The sequence below is a fragment of the Aquarana catesbeiana genome, linkage group LG03 (genome assembly GCF_042186555.1).
Source record: "Aquarana catesbeiana isolate 2022-GZ linkage group LG03, ASM4218655v1, whole genome shotgun sequence".
In the NCBI taxonomy this organism is placed as follows: Eukaryota; Metazoa; Chordata; class Amphibia; order Anura; family Ranidae; genus Aquarana; species Aquarana catesbeiana.
Window position 1 is genome coordinate 195,955,843 of NC_133326.1, and position 27,980 is coordinate 195,983,822.

A 27,980-nucleotide genomic window follows, 5' to 3' on the forward strand; every position below is an offset into this window, starting at 1 on the left:
TCTGAAAACCATGAGTCTGAAAAAGCACAAATCGCCTCTCACCAAACATTTACTAACACGAGATTAGCAAAAGGAGCCCAAAGGGTGCCGCGCTTGGTACTGAACTGCCCTTTTATAGTCTCGTCGTACTGGATTTTGTTGTCGGAATGTCCGATCAATGTCCGACCGTATGTACAGGGCATTACTGTAAAGAACCCTCTACCTAGTTTAAGGTTAAACCTCTTTTCTTCTAATTTTAATGAGTGGCCACAAGTCTTGTTAAACTCCCATTTACAAAAAAGTTTTATCCCTATTGTGGGGTCACCAGTACGGTATTTGTAAATTGAAATCATATCCCCTCTCAAGCATCTCTTCTCCAGAGAGAATAAGTTCAGTGCTCGCAACCTTTCCTCAGAACTAATATCCTCCCTTTATTACCCTTTATTAGCTTTGTTGCCCTTCTTTGTACTCTCTCCATTTCCAGTACATCATTCCTGAGGACTGGTGCCCAGAACTGGACAGCATACTCTAGGTGCGGCCGGACCAGAGTCTTGTAGAGTGGGAGAATTATCGTTTCATCTCTGGAATTAATCCCCTTTATAATGCATGCCAATATTCTGTTTGCTTTGTTAGCAGCAGCTTCCATGCCATTGCTGAGCCTACATCTACTAGGACCCCCCAGGTCCTTTTCCATCCTAGATTCCCCCAGAGGTTCTCCCCCCAGTGTATAGATTGCATTCATATTTTTGCCACCCAAATGCATTATTTTACATTTTTTTTTACAATGAACCTCATTTGCCATGCAGTTGCCCACCCCATTAATTTGTTCAGATCTTTTTGCAAGGTTTCCACATCAGATGCAACTACAAAACTTCCCCAGAAATATCAAGCTTGTGTTATTGTCTCACTGAATTTTCCAATAGCAGAAAACTGCAATTCAGATTTTAGGCATCTTTTTCAAAAGGAATGATACTTTTGACGAGATACTTCCTAAAGTTTAATTACTTCTAAAGGGATGTAGACATTGCAAATTTCTTCATTAGAACACTTCAAGCGCATCAGCTGATTAGACTAAACACACTCACTCCCATTCAAGAATTAATATTCCAAGGACGTAGTGGAACATACAGCTTTTTCTTAAAGCGTTTCTAAAGCTTAAACATTGTTTAACTTAATGTATTCGCCGCATTAAAGTAAAAATGTGCCGGAAGCAGTATCACCCCCTCATCCCCCCTTAAACTTACCTAGTCCTCACTTGATCCATCACTCTACCCGTCTGTATTTGCTCTATCCTCTATCTCCGCTCGCACAGGCTTTGCTGAGGCGGCAGGAGTCATTAGCTCCAACTACTGTCAGTCAATTGCTGTGATGAGGGAGTGGGGGGAGGGGTTGAGCTGCTCTGTGTGTGTCTATATACACAGGCAACACGGCTCAAGATCAAGTGACTTCCTGTGGGGTACACAGAAAAGGGGAGGAGACAGGAGCACCAATTGGGAACCCTACAAGAGGAGGATCGGGCCACAAGTAAGAATAACATGTTTGTTATTTAAAAAAAGACGTTACAAGCACTTTAAGAATAGAAACAGGTAAGCTACAAAGGTTGGTAAAATCAATGCAATGTACATAGATCATCAAGAGGGGATTTTGTTTTTTCTCAACAAAAGAGAAGCTGCTCTTTAAGTTTACACAATATCAACACGGAATATTTTATATGTTAGTGAGTATAATGACAACTCAGCTACTGTGTACCAGTTGAGATTTATGAAGTGGCAATGTATACTATTTACTCAATTAGCAATCTATTTTTACAGAAGGTATAAAGTACAATTTATTAAAACATTTTTAAATGTGCTTCTAAATGTTTTTACAAGTATCTTTAGAATCTATAAGATTTTATTGCCTTACACCCTTTGTATTCATTTAGTGGTTAATCATTTAAAAGGAGGGCTAGTCTAATATACATTAGCACAATCTCAGCCAGTGCTTCACCTGTTGTTCTCCTTCACATAACTAATTTCATTTCTCAACTGCAGAAACAGAGAAACTAATCCCACCAGTGCGAAAAAGACTATGAGAATAGCAATTCACAGGTTGAGTTAAAGAACGAAAATGAAGATACAATGCAAATCTCTTTTTCATCCTAGAACCTTTCCTAACCTTCTTGCCAAGATAGATTTAATTTATTTACCCAAGGATAAGATCATTTAAAATAATTATAATAGGCATTTCTATCAAAGCATCAACCAAATAGCTATAAATGTGTTAACTGAAGATAGAACAAAATTTACAGAAGCGTATATTTTTAGAGTCATGCCCCTTCATGCATAAATCTACACAGTTAGTTAATAAGTGAAATATTTCCATCTGGAAGCTATATGATAACAATGTCAAGTACTGTTGTTATAGAACTTAATTTCTAGACCTGTCCTCAAGTGCTAACAACTGTGTATATGTAACCTCACTTATGCACTAGAGGAGTAATTAGTACTTCAGCAATGTAATGTCATTATCTGTGTGGATATCCGCAAACCAAAAACTAATGGTGAGATATGAGAAGGGGTTTGAAGTTGTACCATCATGCCAGGCAATTTGCTTTTTTTCTCAATTAAATATGCTGGCATTTGTGGCTAGTAGGTGACTGGCAACATCTAGCATAGGCATGGGCATAACGTTAGGGGTTGCAGTGGTCGCAGCGGCGACCCAGCCCCTCGCTTTAGGGGGTCCCTGCAGCCTCTCTGTCATATCAGATGTTATGCCACTGTGCCTGTGTGTGGGCGGCGGGGTTACTTAAGGGGCCGGTACCTGAGGAATAATATGTGACAGACCACTCCCCTCCCTTCTGGCGCCAGGTGGGACGGGGCCACTGAGTGGAATAGGCGGACCATCTGCTCTCCATTCTCTTTCACAGAACTTTGTGTCCCCGCTGCCTCAAAGCAGGGTGCGTGTTCTCCTTGTCTGTACCGCTCTGTGAGCTGGTTCCACCCCCTCCTCCCCTTACACGTGCAAGGACATGCACACTGATCTCTCCTCACCTCCCTCATTTCTTATTGCCTCCCAGGCCCCCCCTCACCTGTCCTCAGTCATGGCAGGGCCCGGCTGGGGGTACAGGCTTTTAAGCTGGGGCGATCAGGAGTCAGAGATACTGCAAGCAAGTTCATCAAAAGGTCAGATGTGGGGAGGAGGAAGGAGGGGGTATTTGGAGGGACTGTGAGCATTCTAAAGTCCAGGATTCTGACATGACAGGTGGGCTTCTATACATTGAGGGGGACTGAGACTTCTCTGGGCTCCCCCCTGTACTGGGAACATCCAATAAGTGGGGCAGTGACAGGAGCCCAGCATGGGGGAGGGGCGAGTCCTGGACATGCTGGGATTTCTTGTGTGACTATTCTTACTTCGGTGCTGCAAGAGGTTCAGATGACTGTGCAAATAACAAGCAAATAATGTAAGGAACATCAACAACAGAGATCATTAATACCCTACTGAATATTACAACTAAAAACACCAGTGCTGCACATAACTAAAAATGTGCAAACAAAGCAGAATAAATAGATAAAAAGGAAAAATTCCATATATATATCAAATACATTAATGAAGTTCAAGTGGCTGTGCAAATAACAAATAAATATATAAGACCTAAAAATCAGTAGTACCCTACTAGATATTAAATCCAAAAGCACCAGTGCTGCAAATATTAAAAATTGTGCAAACAAAGCAAGATAATTCCACATGCATATAAAGTTAATTAATGCGGTTGCAATATCCAAATAAGATGACCCTGCTGGGTATTGCAACCAAATGCGCCAGTGAGGTAAAAAGTCAAAGGTCTTGATGTGAGGTGAGCTGTTAGCACACACGGAGTGATCAGACCATTACTTAAGGGATTCTTCTTATACGCACACCATATATGTATATATATATATATATATATATATATATATATATATATATATATATATATATATATATGTATATATATTTATATATATATATGGGGGGGCGGAAAGTATTCAGATCCCCTTACATTTTTCACTCTTTGTTGGTCCTAAGTATTCAGACCCTTTGCTGTGACACTCATATATTTAACTCAGGTGCTGTCCATTTCTTCTGATCATCCTTGAGATGGTTCTACACCTTCATTTGAGTCCAGCTGTGTTTGATTATACTGATTGGACTTGATTAGGAAAGCCACACACCTGTCTATATAAGACCTTACAGAATCATGAGGTCAAAGGAACTGCCTGAAGAGCTCGGAGACAGAATTGTGGCAAGGCACAGATCTGGCCAAGGTTACAAAAAAATTTCTGCTGCACTTAAGGTTCCTAAGAGCACATTGGCCTCCATAATCCTTAAATGGAAGACGTTTGGGATGACCAGAACCCTTCCTAGAGCTGGCCGTCCGGCCAAACTGTGCTATCGGGGGAGAAGAGCCTTGGTGAGAGAGGTAAAGAAGAACCCAAAGATCACTGTGGCAGAGCTCCAGAGATGCAGTCGGGAGATGGGAGAAAGTTGTAGAAAGTCAACCATCACTGCAGCCCTCCACCAGTCAGGGCTTTATGGCAGAGTGGCCCGACGGAAGCCTCTCTTCGGTGCAAGACACATGAAAGCCCGCATGGAGTTTGCTAAAAAACACCTGAAGGACTCTAAGATGGTGAGAAATAAGATTCTCTAGTCTGATGAGACCAAGATAGAACTTTTTGTCTTTAATTCTAAGCGGTATATGTGGAGAAAAACAGGCACTGCTCATCACATGAGAAAAGTAATAAAGAAACTGCGCTAAGATAAATAATTAATAATAAGAATTAATTAATAAAAATTAAAATTTAAGAGAAGTTATTCCAAAACTTTGATCACTCAGAAGCTGCAATTCTCATGTATAACATCAATACAAGTAAAAGATTTGGAAAGTTAGAATCACGCTATCCATAAATTATTAACCAAAATTCAAACTGATCTCATGAGTGCATCTAATAGTGCACAATTAATGAATAATAAAAATCAAAAACTCCCCAAAAACGAAATAGTGCATGAACATCTTGATCAGTGAAACCAAAAAATTAATAAGTCCGTGAGTAATTAGTTGGAGAAATAAAATACATCAGTATAAAAAAATTATAAGTCCATAGCTCGTTGTGAATAAGAAAAATAAAAAAGTGGGCTGATACATAAAAAGCCACCAGTGCAAAAAAATTTAAAGTTCATAGGTTGCGAGCAAGCCATCCTCAAAACCAATGAATAAAAGACTGTGTTGAATCCATCACCAGATCAGCAGAAATGAACTCTTACCAGAATTCCATGATCCCCCATAACAGAGGATCAGGGAATGCGTGCAAGAAAACACTGTACGGCTCCAAGGGCATCAAACACAGTCACAGGTGCCAGATGGTCCCCTCCCAAACGATTGGATCATCACAAGGATCTGGAATACGAACCCTCCACCCCCATATATAAGATAGAGAGGAACATAGGAACCTTTTGCAAGTTGAAGAGGTAAATGAATCCACAGATCCAATGATCCCAGCACCAAAACTTACTTACTTAGTTTTGGTGCTGGGATCGTCTGGCACCTGCGACTGTGTTTGATGCCCTTGGAGCCGTACGGTGTTTTCTTGCACGCATTCCCTGATCCTCTGTTATGGGGGATCATGGAACTCTGGTAAGAGTTAATTTCTGCTGATCTGGTGGTGGATTCAACACAGTCTTTTATTCATTGGTTTTGAGGATGGCTTGCTCGCAACCTATGGACTTTTAATTTTTTTGCACTGGTGGCTTTTTATGAATCAGCTCACTTTTTTGTTCTTCTTAAGGCCCGTACACGATCGGACTTTTTGACAACAAACATGCAAATTAGCTGTTTTGGAGCAACATCCGACCGTGTGTACGCTCCATCGGACAAACTTTTTCTGTTTCCATTGGACTTTTGTTGGCTGTGCGAACGCACAAACTTTCCGACAACAAAAGTCTGATGGAGCAAAGTCCGATCGTGTGTACACAAAAGCATCGGACTTTTGTACAAACTACAGTACGTGGCTGCGAGAATGTTTCCAGGGCGAACCCATCGCGCTGCTTCTTAGCGACAGGGTACTGTACATCTCACGCTGGCTGCAATAGGAAAAACACATTTTCCTATTGCGGCGAGCGCGAGACGGAATACCCCTCTGGGGGCATACCAGGCCCTTAGGTATGGTGTGGCTTTTAAGGGGAACCCCCTACGCCGAAAAAACGACGTGGGGGTCCCCCCAAATCCATACCAGACCCTTATCTGAGCACGCAGCCCGGCCGGTCAGGAAAGGGGGTGGGGACGAGCAAGCGCCCCCCCGAGCTGTACCAGGCCGCATGCCCTCAACATGGGGGGTGGGTGCTTTGGGCAGGGGGGTGCCCTGTGGATCCCCCACCCCAAAGCACCTTTGTCCCCATGTTGATGAGGACAAGGGCCTCTTCCTGACAACCCTGGCCGTTGGTTGTCGGGGTGTGCAGGAGGAGGGCTTATCGGAATCCGGTATCCCCCTTTATTAAGGGGGCCCCTAGATCCCGGCCCCCCACCCTATGTGAATGAGTATGGGGTACCTCATACCCCTACCCATTCACCTAGGGAAAAAAAGTGTCAATAAAAAACACACTAAACAGGTTTTTAAAGTATTTTATTAGGCAGCTCCGGGGGTCTTCTTCCGACTTCGGGGGTCCCTCCGGCCTCTTCTCCTGATGTTCGGTTCTTCTCCCGGTGTTCGGCCTCTTCTCCCGCTCTCCGGTTCTTCTGCCAGGCTTCTCCGCTATCTTCTGCTCTTTTGCCGCTCTTTTGCTAGCGGAGGAGCCCGGTCTTCAGAGATGTCTTCTTCCCTCTTCTCTTCCAGAGATGTTGACACAATGCTCTCTCTGGCTGTAATGCTGTCTGGGGTGACCCCGCCCCCTATGACATCACAGTCCCGGGGCATGCTGGGACTGTGAGGTCATAAGGGGGCGTGGTCATAGGATGACACCAGAGAAGAACCAGAGAGCGCGGAGATGACACCGGAGAGAGGGAGAAGAGGCCTGAGAGACACCTGAAGTTGGCAGAAGACCCCCGAAGTTGGAAGAAGACCCCCGGAGCTGCCTAATAAATTACTTTTAAAACCTGTGTAGTGTGTTTTTTTTATTGACACTTTTTCCCCAGGTGAATGGGTAGGGGTACGATGTACCCCATACTCATTCACATAGGGTGGGGGGCCGGGATCTGGGGGCCCCCTTATTAAAGGGGGCTCCTGGATTCCGATAAGCCCCCCCACCCACAGACCCCGACAACCAACGGCCAGGGTTGTCAGGAAGAGGCCCTTGTCCTCATCAACATGGGGACAAGGTGCTTTGGGGTGGGGGGGCCCGCAGAGCGCCCCCCCCCCACAGCACCCACCCCCCATGTTGAGGGCATACAGCCTGGTATGGCTCAGGGGGGCGCTCACTTGTCCCCACTCCCTTTCCTGACCGGCCGGGCTGCGTGCTTGGATAAGGGTATGGTATGGATTTGGGGGGACCCCCACGCCGTTTTTTAGGCATAGGGGTTCCCCTTAAAATCCATACCAGACCTAAGGGCCTGGTATGCCCTTTGAGGGGAACCCATGCCGGTTTTTTATTTAAAATTTGGCGTGGAGTTCCCCCTCAAGATTCATACCAAACACAGTGTCTGGCATTGGCGGGGATCCAAGTTGGATCCCCGCAGCAGTGTGAACCCGGGTCACAAGGTGTCAATCTCTCCGATAAAAGCGAAAATCCACAGGAAAGTTTGTACAAAGTCCTATCGTGTGTATGGGGCTTTCTTCACAACGAGCTATAGACTTATATTTTTTTATATTGATGTATATTATTTCTCCAACTAATTACTCACGGACTTATTAATTTTTTGGTTTCACTGATCAAGATGTTCATGCACTATTTAGTTTTTGGGGAGTTTTTGATTTTTATTATTCATTAATTGTACACTATTAGATGCACTCATGAGATCAGTTTGAATTTTGGTTAATAATTTATGGATAGCGTGATTCTAACTTTCCAAATCTTTTACTGCTCATCACCTGTCCAATACAGTCCCAACAGTGAAGCATGGTGGTGGCAGCATCATGCTGTGGGGGTGTTTTTCAGCTGCAGGGACAGGACGACTGGTTGCAATCGAGGGAAAGATGAATGCGGCCAAGTACAGGGATATCCTGGACGAAAACCTTATCCAGAGTGCTCAGGACCTCAGACTGGGCCGAAGGTTTACCTTCCAACAAGACAATGACCCTAAGCACACAGATAAAATAATGAAGGAGTGGTTTTACAACAACTCCGTGACTGTTCTTGAATGGCCCAGCCAGAGCCCTGACTTAAACCCAATTGAGCATTTCTGGAGAGACCTAAAAATGGCTGTCCACCAACGTTTACCATCCAACCTGACAGAACTGGAGAGGATCTGCAAGGAGGAATGGTAGAGGATCCCCAAATCCAGGTGTGAAAAACTTGTTGCATCTTTCCCAAAAAGACTCATAGCTGTATTAGATCAAAAGGGCGCTTCTACTAAATACTGAGCAAAGGTTCTGAATGTGATATTTCAGTTTTTCTTTTTTAATAAATCTGCAAAAAATGTCAACAATTCTGTGTTTTTCTGTCAATATGGGGTGCTGTGTGTACATTAATGAGGAAAAAAATGAACTTAAATGATTTTAGCAAATGGCTGCAATATAACAAAGAGTGAAAAATTTTAGGGGGTCTGAATACTTTCCGTCCCCACTGTATATATCTATCACCACTGGTATGTTTGATTTATTTATTTACTTGGACACATTGATGTGGGACATGAAGCACAAAAAAGACACTTTATTGATGAACTGTATTTGTCAAGTTTTAGGTGCGAGGCTGGATTGCTGAGAGGGCGCCCCTTGCGACTAAGTGCAGCGTAACCCTGGGAGTGAGACAGGGAATATGGTGCCCAAAGGTGCACGGATTGCCGGATGCTGATGGCTGGATAGGTGAGAGTCGCTGGGTTGCGTTGGGCAACCGTGCGTAGAAGTATTCCAGTGGAGAAATCAGGAACAAGGTCAAGGCAGGCCAGGGGTCGTGTACCATAGGAGCAGTCCAAGAGAGGCACAACAGGGTTAATCAGGAACAGGGTCAGTAGCCAGGTGGGAGGTCAAGACCAATCAGACAAGCGAAGGTACAGGGGTACAGACAGGAGCGTAGTCAAGTCCAAGCCAGAGGTCGATGCAGAAGGAGATCAGGGTGAGTCAAGCAAGCCGAGTAGTAACAGGAATCAGGTAATCAGATACAGGTAGCGGGTACTGGGAACACAGGGAGCTGATGATAATCCAGCAACTTGCATACAACTGAAGCAGGTTTAAATAGGCCAGAGGGCGCCAAACACTGTCACTGTGCATGTGCCTGTGCACACGTCTGCGGGCACCTGCCGTAATGCATCTGCGTGTCACCGTTCTAGCGCATCCGCGTGCGCGCATGCGCCTGGCGCTACCATGACAATTACTGGCAGGATCGCCAATCCTAAGACTACTTCCTTGACAGTATTATTATATGAAATTTATTCGGTTTACCTATTTATTCGCCATATTTGCACATATTTTGATTTTTTACAGCACTGATGCATTTGGCTGCAAGACCCAACGGGGTCATCTTATTTGGCTATTGCTACTGCATTAATTAACTTAATCTGCATGTGGAATTATCTTGCTTTGTTTGCACAGTTTTTTTTTATTTGCAGCATTGGTGCATTTGGTTGCAGAATCCAGTAGGGTACTATTGATTTTTATGCCTTATATATTTATTTATTATTTGCACAGTCACTTGAACTTCAGTAATGAATTTGATCTGTATATGGAATTTTTCCTTTTTATCTATTTATTCCGCTTTGTTTGCACATTTTTAAATAAGTGCAGTACTGGTGTTTTTAGTTGTAATATCCAGTAGGGTATTAATGACCTATGTTATTGATGTTCCGTACGTTATTTGGTTGTTATTTGTACATTTATCTGAACCTCTTGCAGCACTGGGGTTTTGATTTAGTACCCAAAAGGTCTTTTTGCGTTATGTATTTTCACACTTTATTTTGTTAATAGGTATAGTGCCACACTTTTTATTTCTAGTAAGTGTGGGGACACATTATAGTGTTGGCAACTGCCCTTGGCTGTTTTCTGTCATTATATTAGTTGGTATTGGTTAGCGCAAAAGTAATCATATTCTCTTTATCCACTGCTCTACTGCCTGACACCTTCCACTGCCCTACTGACACCGCCCACTGCTCTACTGACACTGTCCAATGCTCTACTGACACCGTCCTCTGCTCTACTGACACCATCCACTGCTCAACTGACACCGTCCACTGCTCTACTGACACCGTCCACTGCCCTACTAACACCGTCCACTGCTCTACTGACTGACACTATTCACTGCTCTACTGACTGACACCATCCACTGCTCTATTGACAACAACCACTGCTCTACTAACTGACACCATTCACTGCTCTACTGACTGACACCATCCACTGCTCTACTGACACAGTCAACTGCTTTACTGACTGACATGGCCACTGCTCTGCTGACTGACACGTTTATATTTTTACAGTGACGTTTTTTAAAGTTTTCCTTACTATTTAGTTAGGCCTTGTTGGGTAATTTCTTAAAAAAAGGTGCTGAACCTGGTTATCTTTAATCTCTTTCATATTATTCTGAGATCTGCACCTCTCAAAGGTTGTCTACCCCTGCTCCAGGGCATTCAAAAGATTTTGGAACAACATTTTGACATACCTCTCCAATTCTTTTCAATTACCCTCTCAATGTGTAAATAAAGATCTGTTTAACTGTTTAACCATTAGGAGTATCTTGGCGCTTGGTGGAAGTGGCAGGTGATAGTGTGGGCCTCCAGGTCAACTTTTGCATTGGGGCCCACAAGCTTCAAGCTACGCCTCTGGGCATAGGCCTATGAGTGTGGTCAATATTTGATACTTGACATTTATAATGTGAATGGTCCTGCCAGTCTCTCATGAGATATGTGAAGGGGATCTCAAACAAATAGTTTGACTGGGACTTTATTTGGTTTAGGTCCAACATGACAAAATTACATTTACAAACTTCACTGCAAAAATGTTAGCTGCCGTGTGATTAACTGCTTTTGTAAGTGCTACAGCAGCCATGAGCGTGTTTAAGGCCCAGTTCCAACTTTGAGAGCACATGTCACATGACAAGTCGTGCCCCATTAAATGCAATGGAACTGTTCTAATAGGAGCTACTTGAGTCGCTCCAACTTAGAAAAAGGTTCCTGCACTACTTTTGGTGCGACTTCGGCATGACTTGCATTTACTTCTGTTAAAGAAGTCATATGCAAGTCGTATGCAAATCGCGCTGTGATGTTGGCTTCATAGTTGTGGCAGTGTGATCTGGGTCTTAACCTCTTCAGACTCTAGATGTACTAGACACATCCAAAGAACTGAGGAGGTTAAAGTTTCCTTCCAGTATCTGACACCCAATCAACATTACTGTTGGGTGTCAGCTGCTGTATTACTGCATGTTTTTTACTTTACTAACAAACTGGAACAGATTTATTTTACCTGTAGTTATTGGTAAAACTTTGTAAATGACCAGTAAAGGTATAATGGAATATAAACATATTTTTATGCAGTTGTAAGAAAAGCACACTGTTTTAGATTTTCATCCTGTACTGTAAATTGATAATTGTTTTCAATCTAACTTTATTAAAGTTTTCAGACAAAAATAAATACAACAAAAGATATCACATACCACACACAATCAAAACAAGAATATTATAGAAATTATACATAACATAGGAACATGTTACACATATACAGACACCCTAAACAACAAAAACAAAAACCTTTATTCAATTAATGGTGTGAGCTATTTAGAGTACCATTGGGTAACGGCTATCAATGTAGAAGCTTATACAGTGCCTTGCAAAAGTATTCACCCCCCCCTTGCATTTTTCATGTTTTGTTGCCTCACAACCTGGAACTAACATGGATTGTTTGAGGATTTGCATCATTTAATTTACAGAACATGCCCACAACTTTGAAGATGTTTTTTTTTTATTGTGAAGCAAACAATAAATAGGACAAAATAACAGAACAAGTCAATGTGCATAACTATTCACCCCCCTAAAGTCAATACTTTGTAGAGCCACCTTTTGCGGCTATCACAGCTCCAAGTCGCTTTGGATAAGTCTCTATGAGCTTGCCACATCTTACCACTGGGATTTTTGCCCATTCCTCCTTGCAAAACTGCTCCAGCTCTTTAAAGTTGGATGATTTGTGCTTGTGAACAGCAATCTTTAAGTCTGACCACAGATTTTCTATTGGATTGAGATCTGGGCTTTGACTAGGCCATTCCAACACATTTACATGTTTCCCCTTAAACCACTCAAGTGTTGCTTTAGCAGTGTGTTTGGGGTCATTGTCCTGCTGGAAGGTGAACCTCCATCCTAGCCTCAAATCACACAAAGAGTGGTACAGGTTTTGCTCAAAAATATCCCTATATTTAGCACCATCCATCTTTTCCTCAACTTTGACCAGTTTCCCAGTCCCCGCTGCTGAAAAACATCCCCACAGCATGATTCTGCCACCACCATGTTTCACTGTGAGGATGGTGTTCTTTGGGTGATGTGATGTGTTGGGTTTGTGCCAGACAAAGCATTTTCTTTGATGGCCAAAAAATTCAATTTTAGTCTCATCATACCAGAGCACTTTCCTCCATACATATTTTGAGTCTACCACATGCCTTTTCGCAAACCAAAAACGTGCCATTTTGTTTTTTGCTGAAAGTAATTGCTTTCTACTGGCCACTCGGCCATAAAGCCCAACTCTATGGAGCGTATGGCTTTTTGTCGTCCTATGTACAGATACTCCAGTCTCTGCTGTGAAACTCCGCCAGGGTTAACTTAGGTCTCTGTGCTGCCTCTCTGATTACTGCCCTCCTTGCCCGGTCCGTGAGTTTTGGTGTGCGGCCGTCTCTTGGCAGGTTTGCTGTTGTGCCATGTTCTTTCCATTTGGTTATGATAGATTTGATGGTGCTCCTAGGGATCATCAATGATTTGGATTTTTTTTAAAACCTAACCTTAACTTGTACTTCTCAACAACATTGTCCCTTACTTGTTTTGAGAGTTCCTTGGTCTTCATGGCAGTGTTTGGTTAGTGGTGCCTCTTGCTTAGGTGTTGCAGCCTCTGGGGCCTTTCAAAAATGTATGTATATGTAATGACAGATCATGTGACACTTAGATTGCACACTTATGTGACTTCTGAAGGTAATTGGTTGCACCAGAGCTTTTTATAGGCTTCGTAACAAAGGGGGTGAATACAAACGCACATGCCAATTATCATTTTTTTTATTTCTGAAAAATAGTTTTATGTATATATTTTTCTAATTTTACTTCACCAACTTAGACTATTGTGTTCTGATCCATCACATATAATTCAGATTAAAAAAACATTGAACTAAAAGGCTGTAATGTAACAAAATAGGTAAAAAGTCAAGGGGGGGTAAATACTTTTGCAAGGCACTGTTTATTGCAAGGAAGCGATAAAATAATACACTGGGTTACTTAGATTGTTGGACCCCTTGCGAGAATAACTCTAACCAGTCTTCCTCACTCCAACAAAATTGTGGTGTATGGTTTACTACTCCCCATCTTCAGCTCTCATAAGGGTGCAGGACACATCACACTTACCAAGACCAAACCGAAATGAGATGAAGAAAAAGAGAAAAGAATAAAAAAAAAAAAAAAAAAAAGGGACACAATGCAGCCAGGATTAGGTTCATAGACAAACATCGCCTCGTTCATCCCAACTCTAGACTGGGTTTGAGTCTTTCGGTTGACCCATATATATATTTTGCCATTTCAGAGGATTCCCTAATGATTTCCAGGGGCGCCAGATTTGACAACATTGTTCATGTGTGTCCAATTCACATGACAGGAGTGTCTCCATCGTCTCATCTCTATAACCCACTCTATGAGGGGTGGAGCCTGTGCCGTTCTCTAGTGGCCTTTTTTAATGCTTTTATACGAGCCAGGTAAAATAGCAGAGTAATCTGTGGTGTATTGGGGACAGTTACCCCACTTGCACGGGTATGGAGCTGTAAAATCGCCCCCCCACCCCAGAAATGATAGATAGGTGGACATTCCCACCTGATATGCAATTGCGAACCCTTAGCGGAATGACAATGCCAACATAAATCTGAGACATTTGGATATATCTGCTGGAGCAACGTGGGACATGTATACCACCTAGAAAGAAGCTTAAAATTAGTTCCTGTGCCTTAGTTGCTAATGACATACAGTAAGTGAGAGTAAACGCTTTCTCCCATTCTTCTTGTTTAATTTGAACCTTCAAATCTAAATTCCACTTATCTATAAATTCTGGGAGGTGCGGATGGAGTTTTACAATAAGAATCCTATATACTGCAGAAAGAATATGATCTGGTATAGTGTCCTGTAAAAGAAGAGATTCAAAGGTATCCAATTCTCTATTAAACACATCCCTTGAAGAAAATGTTGATAAAAAAGATAATTGCCGATATTCCAGCCAATGTGTTATTGATTGTTGCTGTATAGTAATCAGACTTGACAGCAGTGGGAGAGTTCACTGGTAAAGAATTTGAGATATTCAATGGTTTGTCTCCTTGCTCCATGATAGGAAACGACTCTGTACAACTGCCAGAGGAAACCGAGGATTGCCGAATAAGGGAGTCATTGGTCCAATTTTGGGAGAAAGGCCCACGTGGGTTTGCATTTTATTCCAAATACACACTAAATGTGCTGTAAGGAAGGATAAGGAGGAGAGTGGGCCACGGGCAGAAGTGTCTATATCTAGATAAAGTGATCTTGTGCAAAGGATAAATATCACTACGAATCAACCCTGTAATGGGATAATAAAAAATACCACTAAAAAATTATCTCCATGTGAATAACAACAATAATATAAAATGTATAAAAAATATACAATGTGCCAAAAATAGCAATAGTGACCAAAATGTGCAAATAATAATTGCAGATGTGCAAAATAGCAAAAAAAAATAAAAAATGTTCCTAAATTAATGTGAAGTCAAATGCGTCCCAAATCGAAGAAACCCAAAATTAATAAATAGTGAGGCTAGTTAGTCCTCTGAATGGATGAAAATAGTTGAAAACTTTTGCCGTCCTTACATCCTGATGTAACCAGTAAACATGATGTTGAAAGAAAAGATGTCCATAATGTTCCTAAATGTTTCGTAAATAGCCTCCTAATGCTAAGGTCTCCCAGAACTCTCACCTTAATAGTAGAAGTAAATAGCATCCATACCTAAACAAAGATCTCCACAATCTTCTACGGGTAGGTGATTTCTCAAGGTATTCCTCCAATGGGCAAGATGATCCGCTCAAATACCACAGTTAGTTCAAAGGAAATGCCTCAGTAAAACAGGGAGAATAAAGCAAAGAAACCTCTAGTGTAGTGTGTTAGGTGCCAAACGATATATTTATTAAAAAGGCAGAGTAAACTCTTACATTTAAAACATAAAAACAAAAACAGGGAACAAAATTGACATTGTTCCTCGCCCTCTTACGTCACTTCTATCCCGGCCAATCCCTACGCGTTACGTCACGTCTCGTGACTTCATCTGGGGAACCGGATTGGTTGTGGAGCTGTTCTTTAAATGTTGTGTACCTGGAAATGATCTGGCCACCATTTTCTCAAAGTTCACTAAATGTAAACATCGCGGCCATTTTGTTGATTATCTAGTTTTCTTATAGTTTTCTTATAGTTTGGTGTTGTGATGTGATGTTACATACAGTGACTGAAATGTCTAAATCGATGGGCCATATGTTAATAGGTGAAGAATAATATGTAACTAAGTGTCAACTGTGTCAAGTAGATCTATATTGTCCTCATATAGTCTAAAAATTGCATTGGGGCTACTTCTTAATTGCTGGTCTAGTCACACAGAGCAAGCTAAGCAAGACGGTGCCCATATCAAATCGTGACAATAATGACAATGAAATATCTATATCCAAAGGAAAAGTCTCAGTTAAATACATATATTAGTCTATTTTGAGGAATGATTAAAAAAAACAAAAACTTTAAAATCAATAAAATTTAGTAAATATTGAGAAATTAAAATATCAAAATGTTACAATAGTAATATAGTTAAAAATTGCTGAGGAAGCAGTTCAGATCGAATTCTACGTTCATACACCCTGTTGTAAGTGTACGTATGGTTTATATCCAATTTGATTCTTTTTGACTTATTGTTCTAATTTTATGGCTTCCTCTCCATGCCTTTTTATACTTTTCTATACCCCAAAATTGGAGTTGTGAAGGATCTTTATTGTGTTGTAGTGCAAAATGCTTCGATACATTGTGTTTAGGGAAGCCATTGATTATGTTTTGCACATGCTCCTGTATCCTTACTAGCCAGGGAAGTGCCTGGAGATCGAAAGGGGCAATTGACTGTTCTACATGAACCCATTGCTTAAGGTGGGAATGATGGAACCAATTCTCTAGCCCAGTGTTTCTCAACTCCAGTCCTCAAGGCGCACCTACCGGTCATGTTTTCAGGATTTCCACTATTTTGCACAGGTGATTTGATCAGTTTCCTTGCCTTAGTAATTACCACAACAGTTTCATCTGAGGGAAATCCTGAAAACATGACCTGTTGGTGTGCCTTGAGGACTGGAGTTGAGAAACACTGCTCTAGCCTAGTTAAATTGACAATTCAAAGTGCATAGGGCAAAGTAATAGGTTTAAAGGGGTTTTAAACCCTTGTGTTTTTTCACCTTAATGCACCCTATGCATTAAGGTGAAAAAACTGACACCAGCCCCCCAACCCCCCCCATTTTACTCACCTGAGCCCGTTTGTTCCCACGGTGGAGACGTGCTCTACCTCTCTGCCCGTTGTCTCAGCTCTTGATTGAATAGATTGATAGCAGCGCAGCCATTGGCTCCTGCTGCTGTCAATCAAATCCAATGATGTGGGTGTCGGGGGGGCGGGCCCGGCGGGGCGGGCCCGAGTCCGCATTCTATGTCTATGGACGCAAATGCTGGACTTGGGAGCGCACAAGCACGGTAACCCCCAGGGAGAGCGCTTCCCCAACGGGGTTTTCCGATGCGGGGAGGAGCTTATAGCGCCACCGGGGGACCCCAGAAGAGGAGGCCTGGGGCCACTCTGTGCAAAACAAACTGCACAGTGGAGGTAAGTATGACATGTTTGCTATTTAAAAAAAAAACAAAAAACAAGTGTTTACAACCCCTTTAATACATGACCCTCTATGAGATGTTCTCTATAAAAGTATAAGGGAAAGTTTATTGCCATCCTATTGTCACTACCACTCAGTATCTTGTCCCTCCAATTTCCCTCCAATTTCTTAAAGTTAATAAGATACTTTGTTATTTTTGATCAAAAGTGACTTGCCCTAATGGAGCATACAGCTATATGTCCAGTTGTAATGACAAATATTAGTGAGTATAGTTGAATCACAAAGGGTTGTGCGGAAAGCTACTGTAACTGCTTGATTTTGATGGCTTCACGTATGGCTCCTGGCCCCTCATTTATAATTCAAATTTCAAAGAAATAAAAAAAAAAAAAAAATGAAAGAAAAGTATGCTAATTAATAGCTTCAGCAGTGTTAGCAATATTAATTAACATACTGTTAGCTGCACTAATGTCCATAATATGAATTATTAGCAGGATTAGTACACATTCTTATAAAAACAAAAACAACAACAAATACTATTACTAATACTTAGAGGGAAAGCATGGGTAAGATATTAACAATTGTGATTTCATTTTATTTCTTCTTTGCACGAACGTACCTACTACTAATTCAGCATGTGGTCCCTAGATTGCCAAGTGACCATCACTATGTTAATGTATTGCATGTGATAGCTCTGTCATTGTGTACCCAGCTTTAACTACTGCTGTTTATGTTCCCTCTTAAAATAAAATTGAAATATATATGACAGAAAGTAGTTCATCCTGAAAGCATATTTGGCACAAGATGAATTAGGCTGTTTGAATTACAAGCTTTTGGCCCCGTCTTCTCTACAAATTAAAATAATGAATTTTAGGGAGAATAAAAATACCTGTACAAATTGCTTACTTGTTTCCAAGCTGTTCCATGCTCTTAAGACAGGTTGTAAAAAATGATAAATGACATCAACCAATTATGCAGGTGGAAATGTATTGTACATGTATTTCCCATTGGCCTTTACACTGAGATCTTGTTTAGCTGTCATACTATCAGCAGGGAATAACATTTATTTCGCACAACAATATTTATCACAATCAATCCCCTGTTTTACCAAATGTGTCTCTCAGCAGAAAATCACCACAGCTTTTAGTATAGATTACCTGCTTACCGTTAACAAGCTGCCATTTACCTTCTTTAGTACTTTAATTATTAAAAAAATAAGATGATATAAATTACTGCTTTTGATGGTTTTTCCTAAACTTTAGGCAGTTGTGCACAATATCAAAAGCTTTGAAGGGTATGAATGTAACATACTCCAGTTAATAATTCAGTGTAAAATCTTTGCAGTTTATAATTATACATGTTTTGGCAGCACCTTCTAAACCTCCTACTCTAAGGAACTGTAGTGCAGCCCTTACATGTAAAACAAGCATATTCTTACTAAGAAATTGCTATTGTGACAGTTACCAGGTAATGAATGAGTACAGATTTGTACTTCTGACAACCATAAGAATCTCTGTTATGGCCTTTATCCATTCCTATTGTGTACCATGCAATAGGATCACTAGAATTATTTCTCTATTTGCTTGTAATATTCATCTTTTTAAAATATATTTAACTTTTTTTTATTACTCACATTATTCCTATGCACTTCTCCATAAATTTTGACCTATTGGAGAACACAGTATATTTTCAACATAGAGGCAATGGCATATGAACCAACATGTGAACATATGAAACAACATTATCCAGGCCCAGAGGGGTAAAAGGATTGTAGTGTAGTCTTTGGGGTCCTAATTTTACTTTACAACAGCTTCCCTCCATTATACTTATCCAATGTAGCCTTTTGATTCCTCTTTAGTCCTACAACCATCACTCAAACATATAGGCAATTTCAATAAAGATAAAAAAGGAATGGTGAAAATGTAATGCCGAAATGTGTGGGCATAATGAGTACAAGAAATGCTGGTACATTATCAAAAAGATGACAGGAGATCTTAATTAAGTATTTTTTCAGTACAGTGAAATCAAAATATTACTAATTTAGACCTGAAATAGGACAAATCATGCTGAAACCTGTCAGTACTAATTAGGACCCTCTTCCCCTCTTCATGTTTATTGTGTCTGGCCCTATTACTGTTTATACTTTAAGCAATTTAGATTTTAAATGCTGCTATGGCTATACTGCCATGGGTACCGCTGGGTGCCATCCCAGTCAATTTACCTTTCAAGGTATTTGCAGTTTAAAGGAAAAGAAAAATCACATTTGCATTCAGAGGTGATTCTAGGAACAATTTTTGGAGGGGGGGGACACATAAGATACCACAGTTAGAACTTGAGGGGGCACTAATAATTTCACCATTACATCATACCTTTGAAAAACCAACTAAGTATACAGTATATAAATAAGATTACAAAATACAAGAGTAATGCGGTATGCAATGATACCTTTTTATTGTACTAACCTAACACTTAAAAGATAACAGTTTTCCTTTCTTTCTCAGGTATTGCTTCAGACCTGAGATTTTAAAGGGGAACCTCATGCAAAAATGTAAAAAAAAATGGCGTGGGGGTCCCCCCCAAAAACCATACCAGGCCTTTCAGGTCTGGTATGGATTTTAAGGTGAACCCTGCACCAAAATGAAAAAAAAAATTGCGTGGGCCCCCCCCCCCAAAGTCCATACCAGACTCTTATCCGAGGATGCAACCTGGCAGGCTGCAGGAAAAGGGGGAGAATAGAGCGGACCCCCTCCTGAACCGTACCAGGCCACATGCCCTCAACATGGGGAGGGTGCTTTGGGGTCCCCATGTTGATGGGGACAAGGGCCTCATCCCCACAACCCTTGCCCAGTGGTTGTGGGGGTCTGCGGGTGGGGGGCTTATCGGAATCCGGAAGCCCCATTTACCAAGAGGGCCCCCAGATCCCAGCCCCCCCATGTGAATGGGTAGGGGTACATTGTACCCCTACCCTTTCACCAAAAAAGTAAAAACGACAGGAGAGAGTTTTTAAAAATTCCTTTATTAAAAAAATAAAAATTGTCCCACAACGTAACTCCATCGTCAATCACGGTGCCTAATGGTCCAGAAAAAATCCCGGAAAAACTCCGCCTCCGGGGGCGTTATATAGGCAAGGGCAGGGCCACCCGGTGACGTAACCGAGTGACCCCGCCCCCTTCTGATGTCATGTGACATCAAAGGGGGTGGGGTCAGCCCTTTACATCACTGGGTGGCCCCGCCCATGCCTATATAACAGCTGTCAAAGCAAAAAGACTGCAGTCACCCTTGCCTACAGCTGTCACAGCCAAGAGACAGAAGTCGGCGGGATGCCTCTCATCGAGGCAGAGGTTTTTTATTCTATTTTTACGGTCCGTTGGTGCCGTGATTGAAGATGGATGGACATCGCGGGACACTTTTTTTTTTTTTATAAAGGAATTGTCAAAAACTGTCTCCTGTCATTTTTACTTTTTTGACACTTTTTTGGTGAATGAATAGGGGTACAATGGACCCCTACCCATTCACACACGGGGGCTTCCAGATTCTGATAAGCCCCCTGCCCGCAGACCCCCACAACCACCAGGCAAGGGTTGTGGGGATGAGGCCCTTGTCCCCATCAACATGGGGACAAGGTGCTTGGGGGACGCCAAGCACCCTCCCCATGTTGAGGGCATGTGGCCTGGTACAGTTCAGGAGGGAGGGCGCTCTCTCTTCCCCCCTTTTCCTGCGGCCTGTCAGGTTGCATGCTCGAATAAGGGTCTGGTATGGATTTCCGGGGGACCCACGCCATTTTATTTTTACATTTTGGTGCAGGGCTCCCCTTGCAATCCATACCAGACCTAAAGGGCCTGGTATGGATTTTGGGGCGACCCCACGCCAAATTTTTAAAAAATGTTGGTGTGGAGTTTCCCTTAATAACCATACCAGACCCAAAGGGCCTGGTAATGGACTGAAGGGGTGAACCCACATCGTTTTTTTCAATGATTTTTTATGTATATTGCTGGGATCCGACAATACATTGCAGCCGCAAGCAATTTTAAATGACATTTTTTCCTTTAAAAATTTTATTTTGCTGTGTTGTACGGTTAGAAACATGGGAAAGATGCACTACTTTACAGGCAGACTAAGGGGACCCCAGGCATGATATTTAAACGAATATTTCATTTTTAGTGTTTCACTTTAACCATTATTAAAATCACTGCTCCTGAAAAAACGGCCATTTAAAAAACTTTTTTTTGCATTTATACATGTCCCCTGGGGCAGTACCTGAGTCCCATATGGGACTTTTTATACCTTTTTATGCTTTTAGACTTTTTATACTTTTTATGGCAATAACTTGCATATAAGCCTTTAAAATTAACACTTTTGATTTTTCACGTTCGTGTCCCATATAACGGTGTTTGCATGTTTGCAGAAATTTTTTGTCTGTTCGCATGTTCTGGTGTGAACCAAACCAGGGGGTGTTCGGCTCCTCCTTACTGATATGGACTGGGTAATGTGTTAGGAACGAAAGGATGCCCCCATAATTTTATGGAAATGAAAATTATCAACCTACAGAGGGCTGATTTCAAAGGCCCCACGAAGATCAAAGCGAAAAAATTATGCAGCAGGCTAGTCCATTTTGCTGAAATTTCATTGCAGCAACTCAAAATGGTGCTCAGTAGTTTGTAATGCCCCCCACGTGCTTGTTTGCATGTCTGAAAACGTTGGGGCATGCTTCTAATGAGACGACAGATGGTGTCCTGGGGTATTTCCTCCCAGATCTGGACCAGCACATTACTGAGCTCCTGAACAGACTGAGGTGCAACCTGGTGGTGTTGGATGGACCAAAACATAATGTCCCAGAGGTGTTCTATTGGATTTATGTCAGGCGAGCATGGGGGCCATTCAATGGAATTAATTCCTTTATCCTCCAGGAACTGGCTGCATACTCTCGCCACATGAGGTCGGGCATTGTCGTGTACCAGCAGGAACCCAGGACTCACTGCATCAGCATAGGGTCTGACAATGGGTCCAAGGATTTCATCCCAATACCTAATGACAGTCAGGGTGCCATTGTCTAGCCTGTAGAGGTCTGTGTGTCCCTCCATGAATATGCCTCACAAGACCATCACTGACCCACCACCAAACTGGTCATGCTGAACGATGTTACAGGCAGCATAATGTTCTCCATGGCTTCTCCAGACCCTTTTACGTCTAGCACACGTGCTCAGGGTGAACCTGCTTCTTTTCTGTGAAAAGCACAAGGCGCCAGTGAGGCCCTGCAAATTCTGGTGTTCAATGGCAATTGGCAATCAAGCTTCACAGTGCCAGGCAGTGAGCCTAGGGCCCACTAGAGGACATCGGGCCCTCAGGCTACCCTAATGAAGTCTGTTTCTGATTGTTTGGTCAGAGACATTCACACCAGTGGCCTGCTGGAGGTCATTTTGTAGGGCTTTGGCAGTGCTCATCCTGTTCCTCCTTGCACAAAGGAGCAGATACCGACCCTGCTGATGGGTTAAGGACCTTATACATCCCTGTCCAGCTCTCTTAGAGTAACTGCCTGTCTCCTGTAATCTCCTCCATGCTCTTGACACTGTGCTGAGAGACACAGCAAACCTTCTGGCAATGGCACATATTGATGGGCCATCCTGGAGGAGTTGGACTGCCTGTGTAACCTCAATAGGGTCTAGGCATCGCCTCATGCTCTCAGTAGTGACACTGACTCTAGCCCCAGGAGGCCTCAGGGCAAGTGCCAAGGACCTAGCCGGGAGGAGAACTGCGGGACTACCTTTTTGGAGGACCCCGTGGATACTCGGTGGGACCCGGATGTGTCAGGAGACAACAGGGGAGGAGGCAAAGGCACCTGGAAACGCTCGGCAAGGATCGGAGATATGGAAGTATAACAGTAAAAGTTTTAAATGTGGTACCTTCGTCCCAAAAGTATAAAGTGCAATTTGAGAGGGGGAGCCTATAATGGACTTTAATGGTACTGTATACCAACTGACAATAGACAGTCATAGACAAAATATTGAAAAACGTTTATTACAAAAGTATACACCTATAACATTCGACCGTTACATATTAAAATCAATAGCGATCAAGCAAGTATTAGTTTCACTTCTACATTCGCACTGCAATATGACAGCTATAACACAGATACCATCTGTATGTTGGTTGCTCTACAGCCGCTTCTTCAGGAGCTTTATTATACAGTTAGATGGTGATTAAAAGCTGATTATCACATAACTATGAGGTAAAGAGAATACATATTAGTCACAAAACAAAAAAACATAAATTTTTACCATAATGGCATATTATACTAGTGTAAATAAAGCATCTGCTGTGAATATCCCCATGATCAACTGTCTTACCAAGAGCATCAGGTTGCCAGGGACCCAAGAGAGGATGACCCACCGGGAGGGCACGGGAACCTCTTGATGGAGGCACACTCACGCTGTGATGTGCAACACTGCCGTCTTTGGACTTTGGGTCCGGTGATGTCAGACGCCTCGAGCGCCGTGGGCGTCGCCAGACAGGAGCCCATTTGTGCACAGGCATTTAAATAGAGAGGATGACATGGACATCCTCTCTGTGTCTGTATAATAAAAGAACTAAAAGGAGAAATAAGTATTAAAAATAGAACAACGGGAGATTAGATTCGAAGATCAGGAGAACAGATACAGAAGAAAAAATTTGAGAATAAGAGGCCTACACAGTGAGGATTTGACAGAAAAAATAAGGAAAATATTTAACCCAATACTCGGTAAAGAAGAAACAAATCCAATAAAAATAGAAATAGCTCATAGACTTAGAAGACCTAAGGGAATATCAATTGAGACCCCAAGAGATATAATTGTAATATTTCATAATTTTGAGGAAAACAACCGAATAAGGGGAAATCTGAGGGATAAGCCACGAATAAAATATGATAAAGACTTTACAGATCTATGCAGATCTGTCACAGGAAACATTAATAAGAAGGAGGATGTTAAAACCTTTATTGGAAGTGATGCATGTAACAGACCTAGCCGGGAAAGAGACTTTTGGGGGGGACTGTATGCTAGACTCTTGCCGATCGATCAGGGGCCCTTGCATTTGGGGGAACGGTGCTCTTTTTGAGCTGTATGATTGGGGACCCTTGAGGTGGTATTACTGTGCATTCGGGTCCTGGTCCCCCAGGACACACAGACTCTGGGGACCCTGGATTTGCCATATTGGAATAGTGGCTGATTCATAATGCTGGGACAGATACTGTTAGGAGATGCTGATGTAAATTCCAACACCTGTCTTTCTATTGTCTGCTAAAATGTGTATTGTAAATAAGTCTACTATGGGATCTAAGAGTCATTAGATCCCCATTGTTATTTGTGTTAATTAACTCTGCTATTGTGTGAAGAAGAGTCTATGTTGATTGTGATAATGTTGATTGGATTTTCTGAACTACAAGACGGCCAGTCTGACCTAACGGTCATGTCTGAGTCATCTAGGCTGTCTAAAGGGATTAGTTAATTAGCTCATGTTAATTAAGTTAATTAGGTTACAGCTGTATTGTTAGAGTAATATGAGCAGGAGGTCTGCACCTCCATCTTGAGTGTATAAAAGCCTGTATTTTGCAATAAAGGATAGTTTCCTGTTTGAACTTACATACAGCCTGCCTGGTGTTTGTTCTGAGCTATCACAACTGGGTTAGAACGGCACATAGCTGAAGTTCTAATCCCGGAGCATTGGATGACCGAGCAATCAGATGGTGCGATCTGCAATGTGATTCGATAGCAGCAGAGGAGTGTTGGGAGAGTGGAACTGAGTGAGCAAGGGGCTTGTTACAATGCAAAATCATGAAATACAATAAAATAGGGGTTTTCTTGCATGCCTGATAGGCTGAAAAAATGGACGCTCGGTAAAACACAGAAGTTTAGAAGAAATCAAAGACTTCTGTAAAAGCTTGGAAATCCACACTCTGGAAATTCAAGGGGGGACAACCCTAAGGAAAGAAAGAACTACACAGGATAAAGATCAGTGGCATTTGATCCCCAAGAAAAACACATATAAAACGGACAGTATATAATGAATATGGAAACTATAATACTGGACCGGGGGGGGAGGAGTTGGGGAGGAGAGAGTTAAAATAGGAAGGAACATAGTTTTGGGGGATGGAGATCTGGACACCCAGTGGACTCTGGAGCCAACTCTACTAATATAGTAGTGGAAGCCAAGCAAGAACCCCAGACAGAGTACCACCTCAGGCCAAAAAGAGCAGAGGGACAAAGGAGGCCCAAATAGAGAGTATGGATCTGCTTGAGGACCAGGAGAAGGTCAAAATTCCAACATGCAAGGTGTGGGGGAGGGGAAGTGGAAGGGGGGAAGAGGGGGAAGATGGGATGAATCACATGCCAGGAAGTCCAGACCCTTCCTTCTCATGCCTCTTCTTCAATGGGAGGTTGATCCCTATAGTAGAAGCTGGGAATACCCTCACACCCTTGCCCTCCATATGAAGGGAGGAGAGAAAGGGGGGGGGGGAATGAGAAGGAGGAGTGGAAAAGAAAATATGACAGAATTATACATGCACACATAAACATATACCTACTAAAAACAAATGTGATGTATCAAAATGATGTATAACATAAACAATATGAGAATATATGAAGAAAAAGTATAATGTGATAATAAACATATTGACAAGGAAAAATAATAAAAATATACCATTAAAGAAATAGATACTAATCAAAATCTGAATTTAACCCTTTAGGTTGGAGGGTATCAAGCCGATGTATCCAATTCACTTCTCTTTTTCTCAACTCCAATTCTCTATTGCCACCTCATCTGTTTTTTGACATACCATCAATCACCATAAATCTGAGCTGGGAAACCATATGACCTTTTTCCATAAAATGTCTGTCTAGTGGTAATTTATCCAACTTGTCCCTAATGCAATATTTGTGTCTCGCTATGCGATCTTATATTTTCTGTGTAGTCTCCTCCACATAGAGGAGACCACACGGACAATTGATGATATAAATGACATAGGAGGATTGGCAAGTATAGTAATCTTTAATAAGTATGTCATAACCCTTTTGAGGGTGTGAAAAACATTTACCCTTCATCGTACTTGTACATTGTATGCAATAAAGACAAGGGAATGGTACTATAAGTACCATAGTATTAAGATTGCTTTAGTAAGGCACTTATAGCAGGATGCTCATAAGAGTCACATGAAAAATTACATCAAATAAGTGAGAGAAAAAAAAAACAATCAAATTAAAATCAAAGTATGGTTTAGTTTGCGCAGGTGGAAAGAGTGACAAAATAGAGTCTCTTTAATTTCAAACTATAACTATGAGTTAATAACATTTAATTGTTTCTGAAATAAGGGGGGGGTGAATTAGTGGAGCTTCAGCTGAGTTTCTGCTTTATTATTTATTTATTTTTTTTGGTGAATGGGTACCCCATACTCATTCATGTAGGGAGGGGGCCGGGATCTTGTTAAAGGGGGTTTCCAGATTCAGATAAGTCCCCTGCCTGCAGACCCCCACAACCGCAGCCCAGGGTTGTCTGGAAGAGGCTCTTGTCCCCAAAATGGGAAAATGGTGCTTTGGGGTGGGGGCATGTGGCCTGGTATGGCTCAGGAGGGGGGGCGCTACCTTGTCTCCCCTCTTTCCTGACCTACCCGGTCACATGCTCGGATAAGAGTCTGGCATGGATTTTAAGGGGAACCCCACGTGCCAAAATGTTAAAAAAGGCGCATGGTTCCAGTTCAAAATAAATACTAGACCCGAAGGTCCTGATATGGATTGGGAGGACCCCCATGCCTTTTTTTTTTTGCTTACATTTTTGTATTGCTGGCAATAGTATTGTATTTCTGGCAATTTAAATGTAATTTAAATGTAATTTCTTTATAAATGTCAGTTTTGCTGCAGCAGATTCTATACATGGTACAGATGTGCCACTTTACAGGTAGCCTAAGGGGACCTCCAGGCACTATAGCTAAAGGAATTTTTCATTTTTATGGTTTAACTTTAAGCATCATTAAAATCACTGCTCCTGTAAAAACGATCTTTTAAAAACAAAAATGTTTGCATTGTTATACAGTATGTCCCCAGGGCAGTACCTGAGCCCCCATACCCTTTATTATGGGCAATAACTTGCATATAAGCCTACAAAATGGGAACTGTTGAGTTTTCAAATTCGGGTCCCATAAACTTCAATGGGGTTCGGGTCCAAACTTTTGTGATGTGGAAGAGTTCTTGCGCGAGTTTAACCACTTAGCACCCGCGCTATAGCCGAAAGATGGCTACAGCGCGGACACCAATTGCCGGGATGGCGTCCCTGGACATCCACCTGTTTACTTCCGCGATGCGTGCTCCCGCGGGCGCACATCAGGGAAATTATGTGCTGGCCATGTCCCTTGGACACAGCCAGTCACAGATCGCTGTAAATGGCCAATCACAGTGGCCGTTTACAGCGCGATCGGAGCTTCCAATGAGAGATGATCTCATATGTAAACATATGAGATCATCTCTCATCGCCGGCTCTCCCTCCTCACACAGAAACAGCGTGTGAGGAGGGAGAGCTAACGGCTGCAGCGTGTGTCAGAAACAAAAACGGAAAAAAAGTGACGTCACTGTCATCTGTCCCCACTGTCATCTGTTTCCACTGTCATCTGTCACTGCCATTTGTCCCCACTTCTATCTGTCCCCACTGCCATCTGTCCCCACTGCCACCTGTCCCCAGTGCCATCTGTCCCCAGTGCCACGTATAAGTGCCATCTGTCAGTGTCACATATCAGTGCCATCTGTCATTAGTGCCACATATTAGTGCCATCTGTCATCAGTGCCACGTATCA